Here is a 12,654-nt window from a genome sequence, read left to right as displayed (position 1 = left end):
ACACACACACACCGCTACACATATGCATATATGACAGAGATAGATATAGATCCATTTTTTGATTATTTAATTCACTTGGATCTATCATTTCATCAACTTCAGTGCTTTATACATTTATTTGTTTCAAAAGTAGAATTTAGTCCAGTGACAAAATGAATGCAGTAAATATCTGAGCTGAAACTTCCACTGAGAATTCAAGGAAATCCATTTCTGAAAAAGTAACACAGGAAACTCTGGGTTTCCTCTAATGAGTTATTTTGTAGATTTTTGGGAAAGACTCAGAGAAGATTCTCTGGGGCTGGGTTCTCCAGGATACTCAGGCAGACTTTAGCTAACTTCCTCCATTCCCTGACTTAGCTCTTGAACACAGTAAAATTGCTGGTTTTGTTCCCTTTCCTCTTGTTTTAAACTACGAAATGGGGAACAATTTCTTCTCCTGTCCCACTCTAGGAAAATTACAATAGTGGTGAGGTTCGTAGATTGCGCGTGCATACTGATGGCCTCAATCTAAACTGATACTCTTTTTTCAGGTATTTTACCACTAGGGAAAGAATAATTTACCAGGCCAATTACTGACAGCAATTCGTATCTAAACAATAAGATGTACAGAAGCATACATCTTTTGGTGAGTATGGGGGCTTGAATATTAAGTGTGTGTGTGTGTGTGTGTGTGTGTGTGTGTGTGTGTGTGTATGAGTGTCTGGGGCTAGACACATGAGACTCAACAATTCAAATCAATTCACTAATAATTTAGTATTTATAAGTTACCAATAACTAAAAGGAGAAACTGGGATTTAAACAGGATTTTGACAAAGGGGAAGGAGTCTTTAAATGCAAATGGGGATGGATGAATTTTTAGGTAAGAAGATGCAACTGCAAACTACTCCATTTAAGACTTTTCTTTCTATGAATTTATTTAAGTTAAGGAGTAAGAGAAGTGAGAGTTCTAATTTCTGTTGACCACTAAGAACACAAAGCTTAATCAGGAAGTATTTTCTGGGACTTATCAAAAGAGCTATTTCTAATTCTTGTAGCTGCTCTTCACAAAACATCTGTAAAGACTAGATATGTGTGTTAAAATCTAATACAAACCGAATAGCAGAGTTAAAAGGGATTATTGAGGAAATCCTCCTCCTACAGGTTCTACAGTCCTTTTGTAGAGTAATTCCTTCCATCTTAGTCACTTTGAGTAGAGGTCAATAATTTAAGAGGCGATTCTAAAGGATCAATCAACTAGCCAATATATACTCATTAAGTACCTACACCATGTTAGGCATTATGTTAAATGTTGGGAATACAAAAAAAGAAAAAGATAGTCCCTATCCTCAAGGAATTTACTATCTAATGGGGGAGACAAAAATACCAAATATATACCAATAAGCTATATATACAGAGGATGAATAGAAAATCAGTAATAGAGGAAGGCATTAGAAACAAGATAAAACAGCTATTTAGCATTAGCTAACTGGCAGTTGCCTAGTGGCTAGCAATTCCTCAGAACAAAGGGAGCTAAATTCATAGATCACAACATTTTTAAACAGACTTAGAACAATGCAGGACGCAGATGAGTTGAGGCTACTCAGGTACTTTATGTATTTGTTGGGTTGGGTAATAGGAACAGAATGTCAGTTAAAGCATGTCTTAATTTTGGGGTGGCAACTCTTTAGTCTTGTGTCTGGAGTTCCCAAAGATCTATCCTAGTAGGCATGTTTCTCTGTGGTTAATGCTATCAAAATATCAAGGTCAGACAGGAAATTTCCAAGATACTGGAGGACTCCTTGAGGATAGAAACAAAGGCCATATCATGTTGTTGAATAAAATAAAAAAATAAACTTATGCCATTCTATGACTCCCTTTCTTTGATATTTTAGGTTACTTTTTCCTAGGGAGAAGACATTCTCCCATATACACAGAGTATAGATTGTATATCCCTCCCTCCAAGGACCATCGAATATAGAACACAGAATAATGTAAAGATTTACAGATCATGAAATATTAGAAGAAGGATTCTTTGTAAATGACATGTCAGTCTGATGACCGTACACCGACAAAAATGATTGTCCTCCATTTGCACATTTTAAAATCCATTCCTTCTATCCAGGTTCACTTCCTCCATCAAACCTCCCCTAACCACATGTAGAGATCTCTTGTTACTATGTGATAGTGACTATTTAAAAAAAATCTTGGATAAAAACGTATATTAAATGCTTGTCAAATTTTCAGGGTCTGAAAATCAGTTTTGGATATTGGTTGTGAGAATAAGGAATTAAAAAAAATTACAACATGGCAGAACAATGGTCTAAAATAATTTTTTATAACTAAAAAATATATATTTTTTCATTCCGAGGTCCTATAAATCAACTTTATAAATACAAAAGAGATTAATGGCTAAGTATTGTTTCCCAGTGAAGGGAGAATGGTTGGTTTGGGTCACAGCTTCCACATCTAAACAGAACAAATTATGTTTTATTGCGGTGTATAAGATGGAATGGAGTAATGAAAGACTTGAGACAGGAAGACCAATTAGGAGGTAGTTTTAGTAGTCTATTCAAGGAGTGATAAAGACCTTAACTTAAGTTGTTAGCTGTCTGAGTGAAGGTAAAGAGGTCTTTTTGTGAGATGTTGTGGGGGTAAACTGTCTATATATACAATGTGTATATGTATAATAGTTATATATGTACATACATACACATACATAGCTATACACGTGCACAACAGGAATATACATGCAAAGCTATGCATGTACATGTATGTATGCATATATAAGTGAAATGGTAAACAATTGAACTTGTCATTTTTTATTCTAGATTCAAGAGAAGATCACTGAATGTAGCTGAGCAGAATAAATTACTTTACTAGACTTATATTTCAGGAAACCCTGTTAACTGTGTGAATTTCATTGGAATGGGACCAAGCTTGAGACAAAGAGATCAAATAAAAAGGTAATGAAATTGGCAACAGGTGATGAAAGTGGTGGATATGCGAGTAGAAAGGATAAATGCAAGAAATTTCATGGGGATAGAAATGCCAAGTTAACTCAGCTATATGGACTAGATCCTAATGTACTAAGAGAAGAAACATCAGATTGCGGAATCTTTTGCAGTAATCTTTGAAAGATCTAAGAGAATAGGGTAGACACTGCAGAATTAGAGAAAGGTAAATGCCAGAATTATTTCAAGAAGAGGAAAGAAACTACAAATATGTAGGTCAGTGGGATTGTCTTAATTCCCTATATGAAGAAAATTTTAAAAAATTAAAACTATGGTTAGCAAACAAACATATGCATGAGGAAATGGTGATCACAAAGAAATGGTGTACTTAAATGAAAAAGAAAAAGGTCAGGAATTTTTATTTTCTTTTTGATAGGATTTCTAATTTGGCTAATATCAACATAGCTTATTTGATAAAAGACCAGAGGTAAAGTTTGGTTTATACCATATACTTGATGTATGATCATGGATAAAGCATTGAATTATTTCATGGTACATACAACAGTACAAGGATTTAGGTAATGCACATAAAGAATTCCCTACACAAACTGTAATCATTTCGTAAGGTGGTGAGGAGGAATTAATTGGTTGAGATGAAATTGACTTAAATATGATTTATGTAGATTTTAGATAAACTATCTTAAGTAATTTCTATGGAAGATAGGGTGATATAAGCTGAATTATAGTAAAATGTTGTGAATTCAGAACTACTTGAAAGCTAGACTTAAGGATCATTGATCTAATTATCTAAGTACCATTTATCTAATAGTTTCCTATTTTCTACGAAGTCTAAATCATGACTCCAGAGGAGTCATCTAGGGAGCTCTAGTGGTCAAATCATGGTTTTAGACATTGGTTGGGAGAACAACAACAACAAAACTTTAACAGGCCACAGCAATGGTTCAAGATACATATGTATGTATATTGATATATGATGGAATTTAAAAGACAGTATCAATTCTTGTTCTGAGGTCCAACAAATCAATTTTACAGGCACAAGAACAGGGAGTTAAGTATTGCTTTATGTAGGGAAAATAAACAATTAAATGATCTAGAGGATTAAACATTTATTATGAATTATTAATATTCCATGGAAGTCAAGAAGTCTTAGGAGTTATTAGGACAATTAAGATAATACATCACCCCTCTATGAGGAAGTGATAGAAATCTAATTATATTTACAAATTATTATAACATTTGTAAATATTATATTTATATGTTGTAAAGATATGTTATTTATAGAAATAGATATTTCTTGTGTAGGTTCATAATTAGCATTTTCCTCAGTTCTAGGAGCTCTTATGATGGTTATACTTTGTGTCAAATAAAGATCAGTTGAAGTTAAGGGGAAGCTTATCCCAGAGAACAGAATAATTAATGAGGAACTGAGAAAGATCTGATAGCAATATTCTTGTATTTGAAAGATTGTCTAGTAAATCAATCAGCCAATTCCAAAGCACTAGTTTAATGCCAAATATTTGCCAGGGATTCCGCCAGGTGCTGTTGATACAAAGATAACGATCTTATTTAAATAATTTATCATGTATGGGGCAGACATTGGGAAGCATTTCTAAGAATGATATTTAGGGGGAATATATAAAATAAATACGTGACTGAGTTGGGAAGAAGTGAAACTTAAGGAACTGGTAAGGGTAGAACTAAGGAAGTATGTTTAAATTACAAAAGCAAATAAAAAAAAACCAAACAAATAACAACAAAAACAAACAAACTTGGATTCTGATAGACCAGAAGAGAGAGTACATCGTAGATGGAGTGGGTGTGGAGTACACATGCAAAGGTATACAAATTAGATGAAGAGGTATGTTTGAGAAATGGCAGGAAAGCCATTTCGATTAAACAACACAGGGCAGGAAGAGAAATAATGCACATTACAGCTGGAAAAGTAGATGATACTCAAAGCTGTTAACATTCTTAAATGCCAAACATAGAAGTTTGTATTTGATGCTGGAGAGAAAAAAAGGAAATCATTAAAGTTTGTTGAGAAGAGTGACACAGTCTGATCCAAGTTTTAGGCCAATCAATGTGGCAGCTGTAAGAGATAGATTAATTCCCTAAAACAAGGGAGGGCCAATAGATATCAAATTTAGTTTTGATGGAAATTTCAATTTCAGTCCACTTAGAGGTATTCAATTTGAATTAGTTTCCTTGAAATGAAGTGTCTTAAAGTAAGAACTGCAACAAATCATAAGGTTAGTTATAGGGGGGCTTCAATCTGAGTCATGTGTTGAAGTATATAGCCATAGAATTTCTTTTCCTACCTTTGATAGGCTGTGATTGTATGACTTTGAATTTCTCTCCAAAAGGAACCGTAGTGAGTGCTAACCGAGATCAGAGTGCTACAGTCATGTTCATCCTCTTAGGATTCTCTGATTACCCAGATCTCCAAGTGCCCCTCTCCCTGCTGTTCCTGGTCATCTATATGCTGACTATGGTAGGAAATGTGGACATAATTGTGATCATCAGATGCAACCCAAAACGCCACACCCCTATGTACTTTTTCCTCAGTCATTTATCCCTTGTGGATTATTCCACTATAATTACATCCAAACTGTCAGAAATCTTAGTTGTGGAAGACAAAGCTATTTCATTCATGGGCTGCATCATGCAGCTTTCCTTTGCTGTCACTTGTGTGGTGACAGAGATGTTCATGTTGGCAATGATGGCTTATGATATATTTGTAGCTATTTGCAATCCCTTGCTACATACAGTCACCCTATCCTAGAAACTTTGTGCCCTTCTAGGCACCATTTTATATTCATGGGGCCTAATTTATTATTTCGTCTTTACCTACTCTCTCCTTATCTTGTCTTTTTGTGGAGTTAACATCATTAATAATTTTCTTTGTGAATATTCCGCCATTCTCTCTGCCTCCTTCTCTAATAAACACTTAAACAAAGGAATTCTATTTAGTCTTTGAAATTTGAATACCTTTTCCACACTCATAATTATACTTACTTCCTTTCTCTCTATTTGTGTAACTATCATGAAGATGCCAACAACCAGTGGGAGACATAAAGCCTTCTCCACCTGTGCCTCTCATTTGAGAGCTGTTACCATCTTCTTTGGGACTATCCTCTGCCTCTGTTGTGTGCCCAGTTCTAAAAGCTCATGGCTCATGATCAGAATAAGCACTGTCTTTTACACAGTGCTGATTCCCATGCAGAATCCATTAATATACAGTCTCAGGAACAAAGATGTGAAGGAAGCATTCAGGAAATTAATGGATATCAAAGTATTTTCTCACTAAAATTTCTGTATGGGTTATATCTCTACTAGTTGAATGATACAAGAACTTCTCGTGATATTTAATTAGTAAATTCATTCCTAATATCCATTTTGTCTGGTAGTGTGGCATTAGGCACCACACTTATCTAGAGGTGAGCCATGAGCATGTAAGTGAAGAAGAGACATGTAAAGTAAGAAAAAAAGTCACAAAGAGAAAAACAATAGCAATTGCTGTAGCAACTAACAATAATTTATCAGCAACAGGAACAATCAAAACACACTTTCGTAACTTATTCCAAAAGATAGAGCTAGCTTCAAGACCATATAGAGAGGGAAACATCTTAAATTGGGTAGGGGGCAAAATAAACGTACTGCTATATTAAGTTGGACACTTGTTTTCTTCAATTAATCTTCTATTTCCTTCAACTAAGCTTTCGATTTTGTGCAAAATAAATAAATGAAAGAAACATAAGTGTGAGGTGATACAACAAAAGTGAAGAAAGCAGTTGTAATAGGGTTTGTCAACCAAAATCTGAAAACACATTGGAGATGATGATGATGATGGTGATGATGATAAAATCAAATCCTGATTTGTATTGCTTGATCATTTGAGGTAGAAGTGTCCACAGTGAAGAATTAACAGTTAGATTCATTGAGTTTGCTCTAGCCCTGACATGTGATGATATGTATACGTGGGTGTGTATATTTGTGCGTTTCTATGTCCATCGGTAGTGCTCATCATCATGCATTAGAGATGTGCAATTCAATGTTAAATTTCTATTTTAAAATTTCATTGCAATAAGATTTTGTAGTACTTTGAAAGGAAGAAGATCCTTAGTGATTTAACTTGGGGATGAAGTCTAAAAATATATGTATTTTTAAATATAAAGTAAGAATGTGAAGTATGAAAGATAAGTTAATTCTTTTTTTTCCCATTAAACTGCTTTAATGGTCTCAAAATTCTGTGACAGATTTTTGGTCAAGTTGTTTCCATTCAAAAATTACTGATTTTAAAAACTAATAACTTAAAACTGTCACGAAACAAATGGTCCACAAAAACATTCCTTTCCTCCTGAAGCTTTTATGAAGCATTGTAATCATTAACCAGTCTTTTACTATTAAACTTAAATGGCCAATTGAGACAAACAATTCTGAGACCGTTCTTCCACCACTGATTAAGACTGGGGTGGCAGGTGTTGTACAGAATATTCATTTAACCTTCTGGGCCTTCTGGGCAGATTTTGTGACCTTGCCAGCTCCAGCAGCCTTCTTGTCAACTGCCTTGATGACACCAACTGCAACAGTCTGCCTCATATCACGAACAGCAAAACGACCCAGAGGAGGATAATCAGAGAAACTCTCCACACACATAGGCTTGCCTGGAACCATGCAAACGATGACAGCATCACCAGATTTCAGGAATTTAGGGCCATCTTCCAGCTTCCTACCAGAGCGCCTATCAATCTTCTTCAGTTCAGCAAACTTGCAAGCAATGTGAGCACTGTGACAATCCAGAACAAGTGCATAGCCAGCACTGATTTGGCCTGGATGGTTCAGGATAATAACCTGTGCAGTGAAACCAGCTGCTTCCATAGGAGGGTCATTCTTGCTATCACCAGCCACATTACCACGGTGGACATCTTTGACAAACACATTCTTGACATTGAAACCAACATTATTCCCTGTAAGAGCTTCTCTCAAAGCTTCATGGTGCATTTCGACAGACTTTACTTCAGTTGTAACATTGACTGGAGCGAAGGTGACCACCATGCCTGGTTTAAGAACACCAGTTGCCACTCGGCCAACAGGTACAGTACCAATACAGCCAATCTTGTAGACCTCTTGGAGGGGTAGATGAAGGAGCTTGTCAGATGGACAAGTTGGTGGCAGAATGCAATCCAAAGCTTCAAGCAGTGTAGTTCCACTAGCACTGACATCCTTGCGAGTGACTTTCCATCTCTTGAACCAGGGCATATTAGAGCTAGGCTTCAGCATGTTGTCACCATTCCAACCTGAAATTGGCACAGAAGTTAATGTATCAGGGTTGTAGCCAATTTTCTTAATATAGGTACTGACTTCCTTGACAATTTCCTCGTATCTCTTCTGGCTGTAGGGGGGCTCGGTGGAATCCATTTTGTTTACACCAACAATCAGTAGTTTTACACCTAGTGTGTAGGCCAGAAGGGCATGCTCACGGGTCTGCCCATTCTTAGAAATGCCAGCCTCAAATTCACCAACACTAGCAGAAACAATCAGGACAGCACAGTCCGCCTGAGATGTGCCTGTAATCATGTTCTTGATGAAATCTCTGTGTCCTGGAGCATCAATAATGGTCACGTAGTATTTGCTGGTCTCAAATTTCCACAGGGAGATATCAATAGTGATACCACGCTCACGTTCAGCCTTCAGTTTATTCAAGACCCAGGCATATTTAAAGGAGCCCTTTCCCATCTCAGCAGTCTCCTTCTCGAACCTCTCAATAGTTCTTTTATCAATTCCATCACATTTGTAGATGAGGTGGCCAGTAGTGGTGGACTTGCCAGGGTCTACATGTCCAATGACGACAATGTTAATATGAGTCTTCTCCTTGCCCATTTTTGTGGAAGTTTAGCGATGGTTTTCACAACACCTGTGTTCTGGTTGCAAACCCGTTGTGAAAAAGCGCATATATTGATTCTTAAAAAAATAAACTATATTGTAATAAAATTTTCATAAATATTTTTGGTAAAAGTTTTTATGCAAAATCTATCAGCATGTAACACAAATTTATTGGAGTAATATCCAGGCCCCAATGAATAAGTGGCTATATGATAAGAAATTCTTAAAAAAAAATTTAAATCAATAATGACCTGAATGTCTGGTTAAATTTTAGAATAATTAAGAATGCAACTTCGAAAAAAAAATTCTGAAGTACCATGTCATCCAACTAATTTTCAAAGATAGTTAAAAATAACAAATGCAAAAGCTGAGCATTTGGTATAATATTATGTCCTTTTTTGAGTTGTGTGATGGTCTTGACAATAATACAAAATTTCAATAAGAATGTTTAATATTGATTCTGTGACAAAGCACTAAACATTCGTGAATAAGCAAAACAAGATCAAATTTTTAAACAGGACCAGTAATTTTTAAACTTGTGAGGCATTTGAGTTGTTTAAGTTAATATAAACTTTAAAATTAAAATTAATTGCTTTTGAAATTTATTTGTATTCTTTTTTTCATTTTGAAAGTACTTCTGTTTGTACTATGGAAAATTTTATATGAAACAACAAATTTATGTTAAAAAGAAAAGAAATTCTTGAAAATGTGATAGAGTATATAGACAACAGAATAGTTGAGGGAAAAGGGATGACCTTAATGTGATGAGAAGATGGTTACAAGTGAAAAATAACAAAATGTGCATGAGGACTTAGTAGAGGAGAAGTTCTTTCTCCACAACATTATCCATACAGATGAGAGGCAGCTAGGTGATACAGTGGATAGAGGACCAGTGCAGAAGTCAGGGGGACATGAGTAGAAATCTCACCTCAGACACTTGACACTCACTAGCTGGGTTACCTTGGGCAAGCCACTTAACTCCAATTGCCTCATTCTGGGTCATCTGCAGTCATCATGATGATTATCTGGTCACTGGATTCAGATAGCTCTGGAGGAGAAGTGAGGCTGGTGACCTTCACAGCCCTCCCTCATTCAAAAACAAAGTCAAGTGCAAGTCATGTAATCATTTTTCTGATGGCATGGCCTTCTTTGGCAACGAAGGACGAACACACACACATCCATACAGATGACAAAGTGACTTTCCTAAGAAACGCATAAAACCATTTCAATCTCCTGCATATTAACTTCTAGTGGCTCCATATTGTGTTCATTTTCAAATGTAAGCATCTCTCTCTCTCTCTCTCTCTCTCTCTCTCTCTCTCTCTCTCTCTCTCTCTCTCTCTCTCTCTCTCTGTCTCTCAATCTCTTCATAACCTGGCCCTATTTCTCCACACTACTATGCATTGTTCATCACAACTCTAGAGTTCTGCCAAACTGGCCCTCTTATTTTTTGTAAAAATTAAATAGTTGATCTTTCATCTTCATGACTGCACTGGTCATCCAGTAAAGGGATTTCCTCCATCTTTGTCAAGTGTATCTTTGTATCTCTAGCTTCCAGCATAGTTCTATCCTGTAGGAGGCTTTCAATAAATCATTTTTAATTTATTGGTGATTAATTGATTACCTTTGCATGTGAAGATGTACAGCTCAACTTGAATGACTAGGGATACTTCCGAAAAGAAATTGCTATAACCTGTTTCCTGGGCCAAAGTAAAATATGGTGATTTGTGAAATTAATCAAGGCAAGTCTGAGATGGAATTGGAAACTTATTGTTTTGTAGGCCATACTTCCCAAAGCAATCTCCTGGTGTTTGATGAAGGGAGCAAGAGAAGTTTTACAATACTACTCCAGGGCCATAGGGATGTCAGAGAGAACTCCATGGCCTCTTTAGATTCCAAGGGTCACAATGATATCTGAGAATTCTTTCTCCATTCCCCCTCGGTGGATTCGGAGCATAATCTTTGGCCTACATACCTGGTGACATATTTTCTGTGTTTCATATTATCATACCATTTGCTGACCTTCTGCAACTCTATGTCCTGTTTTAGAATTGAAAATTTCCATCCTCTCCCACATTGCCAAATCCGTCTCTGAGAAAAGTAATTTTTACTATGATTTCCATAAATATTATGTCAATAATTTGTTCAGTGATGTATGATATTGTTTAGAGGAGTCTGACAGGCTGGTACCATGTTATTTTAGATCTGACTTTGGCATCAAAGGAGGTCTTTATAGGTCATTGAAAGGCTAACAAAAGGAGTTTTACTTAGTATCAACACAGGAATGATGAATAACAATAATATACTATTATTTAGGTTGTGTATGTGGAAACCCTCTCATCTCTTTGTGGCACTGAGGCTTGGCAGCAAGGCATACCCTGTTGATTCATTAGTTCTTGGGATATTAGCCATATATAAAAGGGCTCTAATCCCACATGACTTGCCCTTTGAAGGTCCTTAGGTGAATAGGAAGCAAGGCCAATATGGGCAGAGGATATCAAATGCTGTTTTAATCTAAGAAAGTGGAGCATTTTAACTTTTCCAACCTCCAGGCTAAACAAACTCTATTTTTTGATGCTTTTTGTGAATAAGAAAAAAAAAAAAGCAAAAACATTAGTCTTATCTTTGCTGGGTAGGAATGGAAACTTCATATGGACCACTTCCTTTGATTTCCCTACCCTAAACATTCCTCACTAGTTATCAACTTCATCATAGTTGTTGTCGTCCCGTTTTATATAAGTTCCCCGAGGTCAAAGACTGTCTACATTTCTTACATTTCTATCTCTAGTAATTAGGACATGCCTAGAAAATAGCAAGTACTTTAATAAGTTGCTTCTCTCATTCATATTATATCACCCCTTTGAAGACTGAGATATTCACATGCATACATATATATGTATGTATATGCATTTTGTGTATATATATATATATATATGTTTACACATTATGTGTGTATACACATTACTTGTATATGTATACACATTTTATATAAGTATGTGTGTGTATATATGTATATATATATAATATATATATATATATATATATAGAGAGAGAGAGAGAGAGAGAGAGAGGTATATACATATATAGACATATCTATATCTATAAATCTACATCTATATTTATCATCTCCCCAGAGTCGAGCATGATATTCACCACATAGTAATCACAAGCACTTGTCTATTTATTGAATGATTAGTTGACTCCTTCAAGTTACCCTATCTACTCTCACAGAGCAGTGACCTGTCACCAAAAAGTGAACCTAAGCCATAAAGCTGTTTCCCCAAGCCCTTCAATACATTAGCAAACTTGGAGTAGGGAAAACATCTCCTTCTAATTTGTAGGGCATACCTGCTTCTACTTTTCCTGCTCTCAGTTTTAAAACAACTCAGGTTCTTAACATTGACCTACCTTTAAAATTTCATGACTTTCATATTCCCTAATGAACCACTTCTCAAGATCACTTCTATTCTCTTTGATAAGAACCATGATGACTTCTGGCAGAAATCCAAGTGCTGCGACTTCATGAGGTTCCAAGGATGCGCCCATCATCTCTAGGCCAATAATTTCTACTTCGACCCAGCCAGGATTGGTATATTTTTTGAGCTACAATCATGCACCACTGACTTTTAAGGATCTCAATTGGATGTGCTACAGGTGTTTAACTCAATGTGGCCAAAAGGGAATTCATTATTTTTTCTCCAAAGACTTCTGTCTCAATTTCTGAATTTCCCTACAATCGGAAGGCTCCACCATCCTCCCAGGGACCCAGTCTCAGAATTTCATTGTCATACTCACCATGTCCTTTTTCATTTATCTTGCA

The 12,654-nt window shown here is 35.9% G+C and overlaps 2 pseudogenes; one reads left to right on the top strand and one right to left on the bottom strand.

Moving 5' to 3' along the window:
* Window positions 1-5,289: 5,289 nt before the first annotated feature.
* Window positions 5,290-6,258, top strand: LOC140510968 (olfactory receptor 5D18-like; annotated as a pseudogene).
* Window positions 6,259-7,187: 929 nt separating this feature from the next.
* On the bottom strand, window positions 7,188-8,870 carry LOC140509557 (elongation factor 1-alpha 1 pseudogene; annotated as a pseudogene).
* Between the last annotated feature and the right edge of the window lie 3,784 nt (window positions 8,871-12,654).

This window comes from Notamacropus eugenii, chromosome 6 (assembly GCF_028372415.1).
Source record: "Notamacropus eugenii isolate mMacEug1 chromosome 6, mMacEug1.pri_v2, whole genome shotgun sequence".
NCBI classification, from domain to species: Eukaryota; Metazoa; Chordata; class Mammalia; order Diprotodontia; family Macropodidae; genus Notamacropus; species Notamacropus eugenii.
This window is presented reverse-complemented; position numbering and strand designations above follow the sequence as displayed.